The sequence below is a fragment of the Carassius gibelio genome, chromosome B3 (genome assembly GCF_023724105.1).
Source record: "Carassius gibelio isolate Cgi1373 ecotype wild population from Czech Republic chromosome B3, carGib1.2-hapl.c, whole genome shotgun sequence".
In the NCBI taxonomy this organism is placed as follows: Eukaryota; Metazoa; Chordata; class Actinopteri; order Cypriniformes; family Cyprinidae; genus Carassius; species Carassius gibelio.
In genome coordinates, this window is record NC_068398.1 from 55,031,413 (window position 1) to 55,043,222 (window position 11,810).

Here is an 11,810-nt window from a genome sequence, read left to right on the forward strand (position 1 = left end):
GTGGACTGGGAAGGTTACGGTCCGGAGGAGAGGAGTTGGGTACCTACTAGGGACACACTGGATCACTCCCTGATTGATGATAACAATCAGCAGGTAGGCCCATCTGGGAACTCCAGGAGGCGTTCCTAGAGGGAAGGGTACTGTCACGGCTGGTAATCCGGGATCTCTGGGCATTTCACTATGTGGGTGAAGTTTGTGTGTTTCGCGTTTCATGTGGGCGTCTCCGCTAATTGTTAGCAGCTGTCATTGCCCTGTCTAGCGTCTTGTGTTTGTCAGAGCGTTGTTTCAGTTTCATGTCTCATGTTCTGCTCTCCTTTTTGTTTTCTTCGTTGGATTCTCTTGTCTCCCCGGAACCCCGTCCACTCATCTCATCTCATCTCACCGCTGGATTCTCCACTTACCTTCTCGGCTCGCTTCCCCGCCAGGTCCTGCTGCCAACTCACCACCGCACTCCGGATCCCCTGCACACCTGCATCTTCCAGGACTGTGTATCCCCTGCCAAGAATAACCTGTTTTCCTGTCTTCATGTGCATTGTTTATTCATTTCATTAAAAATAACTAACTCACACTTGCTTCCAGACAATCCTTTCACCAGTCGTAACAGCGGCTCGTCAGAGAAGCGTTATAGCCGTGATGGAGGCAAATAAATATCAAATAAAAAATAAATGTTAAATACACATGAAGTAAAGCGTTAAAATTTAGTTTGAATGGGTCAATGCCATTGCTGCTGAGGACTTGGGTCAAACCACTTCTGTGAGCTTAGTGGGGTGTACCATTCATAGACTAGGCAACCATCATTTAACATGCTATAGATAAGCTTATACAGCCTAATTATTTTGTCTTTTTTCTTTTTTTGTGTGTGTAGCCTATAGAAATAATAAAATTGCACTTTTATGAAAAATTCTTTTTTCACCACTCATGTTTTTTTTTGTAAATATACACATTAGCGGACATTCTAGCTTTAATAGTGATCAAACTTACAGGGTTATTAACTAAGCAACTAATCTGTTTTATGGATGGTAACTGTAAAATTATTAATGAAATATTATTAGTAATTAGACAATACTAGTTACATCAAAAGTAATATTATTACAATAACTACATTTCTAGTAACTAGGTACTGCTCAACTGACTGTAAGTGGGATTTTTTTTTTTTACTTGGACATTCTCCTGCTGAGAAATAACTGATGAATGTAAGAAAATTTTGAGTGCTCAAGAGAGATTTTCCATATCCATCTTTTTTTACATTTAATATCTCAGGACATGAATAAGGTAAGTTAAGGTGTATCTGTTTCAAATTCTGTTGTGATAGTATGAAGTATCCAAAAGTTACAGTATTTTGTAACAAAACAGGCCTTTTTGTTTAGCTCTCGACTTGTACCTAAATAACTAGTTACTGCCCAGTTTTATGAAAAATTTGATTAAAATAAAATTGCCTAGTTTTTATCCACACGCCTTTTTGTAAATAAACATTGGTAGACATTCTAGCTTTAACAGGGATCAAACTTAAGTTAGAATCAAAGCATTAACATTTATGTGGGGAAAACGGTTACAATGGAAGTAAAAATTTGTATCTGTCTTTGGAAAACAATCATCTTTGCAATCAACAGCTTTTATTGCACTTACATTTACAGCTATCGTCAGCAGGTGGCACTTAATTGAAACCTCTTTTTGTTCAGCAATTCTGCACTTTTTGTTCATCTATAATGCACTCATCACACAAAAAGTAATTAGGTACACAGGTGATGTTATCAGACATAAGTATTAGAAGTATTAGAAAATCAGGATTAGAATTAAAGCTATTTTACAAAAGTATTCTACTGCTACCAACGTTAAAGATCATTCTATTTCCTTATGTAATTATTTTGATAAACTCATACAAGCGCTAAGCAGTCCCTCTAAACTGAAGTGTACTGTATATCAACCCCCCCCCCCCACCACCACCAAAAAAAACCACACACACAACAATATATATTACTAATCATATTTTTCAAACTGCTGACTTAATCAAGAAAAAAAATTAACATCATTTGAATTCTTAGAATTTCAATGCATGCAGCATTTTGATCAATTCCAAAGTAGTGCCGTATAGCAAAAACAAGAATGTGCCATGTACCTTAATATTTCAAAAATATCATACAGCTTGGATACTCATGTCATATGTAATCTGAAAGGTCTCATGGATTAAAATAAAACAAGCATAATTTGAATAAACCTTGGGGGTTTGAATAAACTGGAGCAAGTTTTGAACAAGAAGTCAGCCCTAAAACCATACAAAAAAAGAATAATATATTGATGTCACAGTTTAACTTTTAACTTCATAAAACATGATCAGTGGAAATTTATGCAACATTATTTAGAGCAGATTCTCCTGATTATAAAGACCCCTAAAACATCTGTCAAATCTGTCATTTAGATCTAAAGATTTTCCTCATGAATTTATAACATACATAAAACTTCACAGAGATCATGTAATTTAGCCAGAAAAAATCAATGGTAGCTTTCATGTAGCCTTTTCGCTCATAACTTCATGAAACATACATATATCATTTGCAGAATTTACATCATTTTGCAGAAAAATGATTACTCATCATAAACCATCATTTAGATCTAAAGATATCTTTCATAAAGCTATAACACATGGAAAATAATTAGGTCATGTAGCTTAGCAAAACAAATATGAGGTTTCAGTTCTGTGCCATTTTAGCTCTTAACTTCACCAAACATGCATAGATCCTTTGATCAGACTGAAAGATATACTTCATAGAGCTGTGACACATGAAAGCAGACTGGCACACTGAGGCTGCAAAGAAAAACAGGTATATGCTTCACATTTAATTTTCATTCATAGCTTCAGGAAACATGTATAGAACATTATTTTCATATAAATATATATATATATATATATATATATATATATATATATATATATATATATATATATATATATATTCTCCCAAGTAAAATGAGCCCAGAGTTAACATAATCCGTCGATGAGATCCAAATATATTGGAGTATATCCGCACTACCATGAGAATCAATTGTTTCAAGAATGCACACAGGAAATTACTCTAACGTGACTTGATTTATTCCTAGGTTTATTGTGTTATGAATAAACAAATGTGCAATCTATAAAGCAAAAAACATTTTATACTGAAATGTTATTCAAGTTTTTGACCTTGAAAAGAATCTTAAAGTATAGACCAACAATTTTTATGTTTATTATTGTATTTCATAATGGTACATTTTTGTGAAGTACCCCTGTTTTGACCTGACATCCATTGAAATGGACAAAAAACAATTAAAGAGTATTGAAATTTGTAGTATTTGTATTTAGTCTCATTTATAGAAACCTTATGAGCTGGGAAAATGTACTTTTATATTTTATAAAGCTCTTAGGCTTAGCATTGGTGCTATTAAAACTACTCCTACTAATATGCTACTGGTAGAAACTAAAGAATTACCACTATACTTAAGACTGATAAAGCTGTCACTGACATACTGGATTAAGTTAAAAGGATCTGGGAATGAAAAGCCAGCTACAGAGGTCTTGTGTGTTTGCTGGGAGTATTTGCAAGAACGAAAAGGATTCAGTTGGAATATTAATAGAGTAGTGGAAGAATATGGTTTAAAGAGATTTGAGTATGGCCCAAATATGGTATTGGGTAATGTTCCTCCATGGATTTTTCCCAGTCCTAATGTAGACTTGAAACTTTTAGAAATTAAAGAAAGAATGGACTGAAAGGAATGCTGATAATATTGGATATTTTGGTTCAAGAATATGTTAAGCAGAACTACTATCAGTATATACCAATATTCACAGATGGATCTAAAGATTTGAGGAATGATCATGTAGTAATAGGAGCGCACATACCAGAATTTGATGTAACAATATGCAAAAGAGTTAATGACAATTTATCTGTATTTACTGCTGAAGTAGTAGCCATAATTTTAGGATTGCAATGGGTAGAAGTAAGACCTCAAAGGGTTATTATCTGTTCAGATTCTGTTGCTGCACTAAATAGTTTGAATTCAACTGAATCAAAAAGAGAGGATTTACATAAAGAGATATCCACGATAATGTTAAATATAGAGAGAATTGGAATTAATCTTCAGTTTTGTTGGGTTTCAGCTCATACTGGAGTGGAGGGAAATGAGATTGCAGATTTGACTGCAACAAATGCACTGAAGCTAAAGGGAGAGGAAATAATGAAAGCCCCCCCTTACAAAAGGAAAATATATTTACCAATATATTTCTTAAAATATGTTGTGTTATATTGTAATATATTATTTTCCCTTTTTATTTTCTAATATTTTATATATTTGAATACATTTAATAATATATTGATGATACATATATTATATAATATATTGCAAAATATACAAATGATTGCCGCTTTCAATATATTGCAATATATTGGAAAAAATAAATATATATAAGAATATATGCCTAATATATAACATTATATTTTCCAGTATAATTCAATATATTTTTGTTTCATAAGGGCCATTTGGTAAAGGTGAGGCCAAATCATTAATTAAAACAAAAATAAGAGAATCATGGCACAAAAAGTGGGACATAGATAGCAAAGGGGCGATATTATTATAATATTCAGAAATCGATTAATTTCAAGGTTTTTAAAGGGAAATCTTTATCAAGATTAAGACTTGGACGTACTGGTTTAAATTCAACCCTGTTTTTAATGGGAAAATGCATTTCAGATAATTGTGATGATTGTAATATTCCAGAAAATGTAGAGCATATCATTATGAGGTATAAAAAATATAATGCAGAAAGGAGGACCTTGCAAGATAAGATTTACAAGTTGGAGCAAGAATGGAGTTTGAAGTGTATTTTGGGGGCAGATGTGAAAATGTTGGAATGTAGCAAAGCTATTAGTTTTCTTAAATATACAGGGTTAGAGCACAGCATATAGAGTGTTTATAATATAGTAGGTGGCCATATGCACATGAACAAGTTTTTTGTATAAAACGAGAGAGAGAGAGAGAGAGAGAGAGAGAGAGAGAGAGAGAGAGAGAGAGAGAGAGAGAGAGAGAGAGAGAGATAATATTCATACGTTCTTTCCAGTCCTGTAATCAAGATCAGTTTTGGGCTTTTGACAGCTCTGCAGTTCATTCAATTCATTTCACGAAAAGGACTTTTATTTCGCTCTGGCGATGTGACGTCATAAGGCTGCGCGCTCTCCCGCGTCTGTGATTCGGCTGAAGAAAGGTGTGTGTGATTTTAATAATTTCATTTGTTTAAATCGATACAACTACTTCAGTGAACTGTATATAAAGTGTAGCAATGCATTGTTACCGACTGTATTACTGTAATGCTTTATTAAGTGTTATTAATGAAGGGTATTTTGTGCCTGTAAAGCGCAAGAGTAACAGAAACTGTGCGTCTCATCTCTCTCTCTCTCTGTATCAGAATCAATTCATCATCAAGCACTGATAACTTAAAGGTTTATTTCTGTGTACTTAAAGTATGTGGATAGTGAAGTTATAGTGATATAAAATTAGATTCATTAATATTATATATATGATAAAGAGTAAAGCATGACTTTTTATATTAAACTATTTTAATAGTATCTTTTCAAAATGTAATCTACTATATGTACCCTGGTAGGTTTGTACTTTCACTTTTGGTTTGTACATTTGGTGCAGCAGAGTTTCAAGCAGTATATATATATATATATATATATATATACATATACAATTGTTTAAATTCATTTAACTTTTGAGGCTGGTTATTGGTCACCTGTGGTATCGATTTAGTATCGATACCGAGGTATTAGATTATGGTATCGAGCCATCCCTAATTGCCACAAATTAATAAGTTGTAGGAATGAATTAACAAGTTGTATGAATGAATAGTCTATCTGTCCTGTGAATTAACAAGTTGTATGAATGAATAGTCTACCTGTCCTGTGTCCCGCAGCCCTCAAAGCGCATTTATCTGATGAAATGACTTCGGGGCCGTTCACATCATATCGCGCCTAAAAACATGTGGAAAACGGTAGGCGCGACGCTTTCTCCTTCTCCAAAGCGCTCGGGCAGTTGCACTCCTGAGGCGTCTGCTGTTGATAAGCAATCATGACCTGCTCTCTCCATGAAGACACGGAAATTTCAGCAAAGGATAAATGGATATGCAGAACTGAAAATCGCCTGCAGTAGCTCTGCTACTAAATTTATTTCAAAATGGCAATCCATATATAGCTATGTACAGCTGTTCCTTCATCTTGGCTGTGCGTTCAACGTTGTTACAGGAAAGGATGAAGCTGGATGGTTAATTCTTGTCACATGACCTGCGGTGCACTTGCGGCTCTCTGAAAAGTTGAGATGTTTTTAACTCGATGCGGTGTGGATGCGCCTGGAAAAAACGAGCATGTCGCACCGCGTGCACCTACATTTGAAATAATGAATATGAGCGCACAAAAGACGCGATATGTGAACGGCCCTTTATTTACTACATTTCTGTTACTTTTCATATTGTATAACTTTTGTGTTGTTTCTATTTTAATGTACTTTTAAAGTTTATTTTAATGAACTTAAAATAATGGATGTCTAAGTGGTGCCCACAGAATAACATAGGTTATATAGACAATTGGACGAGCTTTTGGGGCAGACCTGACCTCCTGGGGTGGTGCTGCTCTTCTGTCTAGAAATATGGCAAATAGTCTTAGTGTTTATACTTGACTAACTGGGGCCCAGGTCAGGAAGCAGACAGACTGGCTAAACCGACCGTCTGCTAGCTGCCTCCCGTCACAGAGGTCAGTTAATTCTCAGCACATAGAGACTCTTTCACCTAGATATCACACTATAGAGACTGTGTCTGTTCCACGAACTAGAAAATACAAAAAACGTCCAAACCAAGTTAAGGTTAACAATTTAATTGAGGTTCAACAAATAAAAAAACAAATGCGATATGGATAAACAAATGATAAAGATTGGCTTATTGAATATCAGATCCATTTCTACAAAAACACTTTTTGTAAATAATATGATAACTGATCATAATATAGATGTGCTCTGTTTGACAGAAACCTGGCTAAAACCTGATGATTACATTATTTTAAATGAGTCCACCCCTCAAGATTATTGTTATAAACACGAGCCGCATCTAAAAGGCAAAGGGGGAGGAGTTGCTTCAATTTATAATAACGTTTTCAGGATTTCTCAGAGGGCAGGCTTCAAGTATAACTCGTTTGAAGTAATGGTGCTTCATATAACATTATCCAGAGAAACCAATGTTAATGATAAATCCCCTGTTATGTTTGTACTGGCTACTGTATACAGGCCACCAGGGCACCATACAGACTTTATTAAAGAGTTTGGTGATTTTACATCCGAGTTAGTTCTGGCTGCAGATAAAGTCTTAATAGTTGGTGATTTTAATATCCATGTCGATAATGAAAAAGATGCATTGGGATCAGCATTTATAGACATTCTGAACTCTATTGGTGTTAGACAACACGTTTCAGGACCTAATCATTGTCGAAATCATACTCTAGATTTAATACTGTCACATGGAATTGATGTTGATAGTGTTGAAATTATTCAGCCAAGTGATGATATCTCAGATCATTATTTAGTTCTGTGTAAACTTCATATAGCCAAAATTGTAAATTCTACTTCTTGTTACAAGTATCGAAGAACCATCACTTCTACCACAAAAGACTGCTTTTTAAGTTATCTTCCTGATGTATCCGAATTCCTTAGCATATCCAAATCCTCAGAACAACTTGATGATGTAACAGAAACTATGGACTCTCTCTTTTCTAGCACTTTAAATACAGTTGCTCCTTTACGCTTAAGAAAGGTTAAGGAAAACAGTTTGACACCATGGTATAATGAGCATACTCGCACCCTAAAGAGAGCAGCCCGAAAAATGGAGCGCAGCTGGAGGAAAACAAAACTAGAGGTATTTCGTATTGCTTGGCGGGAAAGTAGCATATCCTACAGAAAAGCATTAAAAACTGCTAGATCTGATTACTTTTCTTCTCTTTTAGAAGAAAACAAACATAACCCCAGGTATTTATTCAATACAGTGGCTAAATTAACGAAAAATAAAGCCTCAACAAGTGTTGACATTTCCCAACACCACAGCAGTAATGACTTTATGAACTACTTTACTTCTAAAATCGATACTATTAGAGATAAAATTGCAACCATTCAGCCGTCAGCTACAGTATCAAAGTCAGTGCACTATAGACCCCCTGAGGAACAGTTCCACTCATTCTCTACTATAGGAGAGGAAGAATTGTATAAACTTGTTAAATCATCTAAACTTACAACATGCATGTTAGACCCTATACCATCTAAGCTCTTAAAAGAGGTGCTTCCAGAAGTCATAGGTCCTCTTCTGACCATTATTAATTCCTCATTGTCATTAGGATATGTCCCCAAAACCTTCAAACTGGCTGTTATTAAGCCTCTCATAAAAAAGCCACAACTTGACCCCAGAGAACTAGTTAATTATAGACCAATCTCGAATCTCCCTTTTCTGTCCAAGATACTAGAAAAGGTGGTATCCTCACAATTATATTCCTTCTTAGAGAAAAATGGTATATGTGAGGATTTCCAGTCAGGATTTAGACCGTATCATAGTACTGAAACTGCTCTCCTTAGAGTTACAAATGATCTGCTCTTATCATCTGATCGTGGGTGTATCTCTCTATTAGTTTTATTGGATCTTAGCGTTTGACACAATTGACCACAAGATTCTTTTGCATAGACTTGAACACTTTGTTGGCATCAGTGGAAGTGCATTAGCATGGTTTAAAACGTACTTATATGACCGCCATCAGTTCGTAGCAGTGAATGAAGATGTATCATATCGATCACAAGTGCAGTATGGAGTACCTCAAGGCTCAGTTCTAGGGCCGCTTCTCTTCACGCTTTATATGTTACCCTTGGGAGATATCATCAGGAAACATGGTGTTAGCTTTCACTGTTATGCTGATGATACGCAGCTCTATATTTCCTCGCAGCCCGGTGAAACACACCAATTTGAAAAACTAATGGAATGCATAGTCGATATAAAAAATTGGATGACGAGTAATTTCTTACTGCTAAATTCAGAAAAAACAGAGGTGTTAATCATAGGGCCTAAAAACTCTACTGGTAATAACCTAGAACACTGTCTAAGACTTGATGGTTGCTCTGTCAATTCTTCGTCATCAGTTAGGAACCTAGGTGTGCTACTTGATCGCAATCTTTCCTTAGAAAGCCACGTTTCTAGCATTTGTAAAACTGCATTTTTCCATCTCAAAAATATATCTAGATTACGGCCTATGCTCTCAATGTCAAATGCAGAAATGTTAATCCATGCATTTATGACTTCAAGGTTAGACTATTGTAATGCTTTATTGGGTGGTTGTTCTGCACGCTTGGTAAACAAACTACAGCTAGTCCAAAATGCAGCAGCAAGAGTTCTTACTAGAACCAGGAAGTATGACCATATTAGCCCGGTCCTGTCCACACTGCACTGGCTCCCTATCAAACATCGTATAGATTTTAAAATATTGCTTATTACTTATAAAGCCCTGTATGGTTTAGCACCTCAGTATTTGAATGAGCTCCTTTTACATTATACTCCTCTACGTCCGCTACGTTCTCAAAACTCAGGCAATTTGATAATACCTAGAATATCAAAATCAACTGCGGGCGGCAGATCCTTTTCCTATTTGGCGCCTAAACTCTGGAATAACCTACCTAACATTGTTCGGGAGGCAGACACACTCTTGCAGTTTAAATCTAGATTAAAGACCCATCTCTTTAACCTGGCATACACATAACATACTAATATGCTTTTAATATCCAAATCCGTTAAAGGATTTTTAGGCTGCATTAATTAGGTAAACTGGAACCGGAACACTTCACATAACACCGTACTTTCTACATCATTAGAAGAATGGCATCTACGCCAATATTTGTCTGTTTCTCTCTTGTTCCGAGGTCACCGTGGCCACCAGATCCAGTCTGTGTCCAGATCAGAGGGTCACTGCAGTCACCCGGATCCAGTACGTATCCAGACCAGATGGTGGATCAGCACCTAGAAAGGACCTCTACTGCCCTGAAAGACAGCGGAGACCAGGACAACTAGAGCCCCAGATACAGATCCCCTGTAAAGACCTTGTCTCAGAGGAGCACCAGGACAAGACCACAGGAAACAGATGATTCTTCTGCACAATCTGACTTTGCTGCAGCCTGGAATTGAACTACTGGTTTCGTCTGGTCAGAGGAGAACTGGCCCCCCAACTGAGCCTGGTTTCTCCCAAGGTTTTTTTCTCCATTCTGTCACCGATGGAGTTTCGGTTCCTTGCCGCTGTCGCCTCTGGCTTGCTTAGTTGGGGTCACTTCATCTACAGCGATATCGTTGACTTGATTGCAAATAAAAACAGACACTATTTCAACTGAACAGAGATGACATCACTGAATTCAATGATGAACTGCCTTTAACTATCATTTTGCATTATTGAGACACTGTTTTCCAAATGAATGTTGTTCAGTGCTTTGGCGCAATGTATTTTGTTTAAAGCACTATATAAATAAAGGTGATTGAATGACAATTAACTGATAATCGATTAATCGTTTACATCCCTAATACTCATCATTGTAAATTCAGCAACCAGAAACCTCTTTTTTTGTATTTCTTAACCTGTTAAATGTCACCCCGTCCCGTAACGTTGACTATACTATATTACAATCAAATTTAAACTAATCTTGACAAACTATATATGGTTGGAAAGGTCAAAGACTCCCAAATATATATTATACCAATATTTTTTGTGTTTAAATGGTACATCAAAATCATGTTACAAAATATTTTCAGTCATGAAATATAAAAATTTAGGTTTGTATCATGCACATTCAAGTCTATCTTCAAAAACGTGAGCGACAGTTATCAGGTTACTCACGTTTTTGAAGATAGACTTGAATGTGCATGATACAAACCTAAATTTTTATATTTCATGACTGAAAATATTTTGTAACATGATTTTGATGTGCCATTTACATGGTAATGCAATGTCTGATTTTAAAATGGGTTTTAAAGGATGAATTTTGAGATTTTATGTTTTCAAGTGATATATAACTTCTGATGATTTCTAAAATGTGATAGAGAAAAAGGCAACGAGGAAGTCTTATTTTTAAACAAAGGTCAAAACTCCTTTTGTAATGTAGATTTCTGAGGGTGCACTCTTGTCATAAATTGATCTATTACTTTTCCTACATAATTTTTAACAAAAAATATTGGTATAATATATATTTGGGAGTCTTAGACCTTTCCAACGATATATAGTTTGTCAAGATTAGATTAAATTTGATTGTAATATAGTATAGTCAACGTAGGCGTCCCGTATATGGGACGGGGTGACATTTAACAGGTTAAGGAATTAGATATCTATAGAAGCACCGTTAAGGAGGGTACAAAAAAAAAAGCGGAGAATGTATTTATTTGGTATATTTAAGTTACTGTGATTAACAAGGCGTTTCTTTATTTTAATTTATATGTTGGTTTTATCTATAGGTGCATTTCAATAAATTAGAATGTTGTGGAAAAGTTCATTTATTTGAGTAATTCAACTCAATTCAATCTCAACAAATTAGAATATGGTGACATAGCAATCAGCTTATCAACTCTGGCAGCCATATCACCCTGGAGCCCAAGACCGGTTGCCAATGAAGCTAAGCAGGGCTGAGCCTGGTCAGTATCTGGATGGGAGACCTCCTGAGAAAACTAGGTTGCTGCTGGAAGAGGTGCTAGTGAGGCCAGCAGGGGGTGCTCACCCTGTGGTCTGTGT

At 35.7% G+C, this 11,810-nt stretch overlaps 1 long non-coding RNA gene across 1 annotated transcript; it reads left to right on the forward strand.

Annotated features, from left to right (window-relative positions):
• Positions 1–5,196: 5,196 nt before the first annotated feature.
• On the forward strand, positions 5,197–10,577 carry LOC127953856 (uncharacterized). The gene is made up of 2 exons (XR_008153350.1): positions 5,197–5,233; positions 9,964–10,577. It is a non-coding gene; the product is annotated as an uncharacterized LOC127953856 (long non-coding RNA).
• The last annotated feature ends 1,233 nt before the right edge of the window (positions 10,578–11,810 follow it).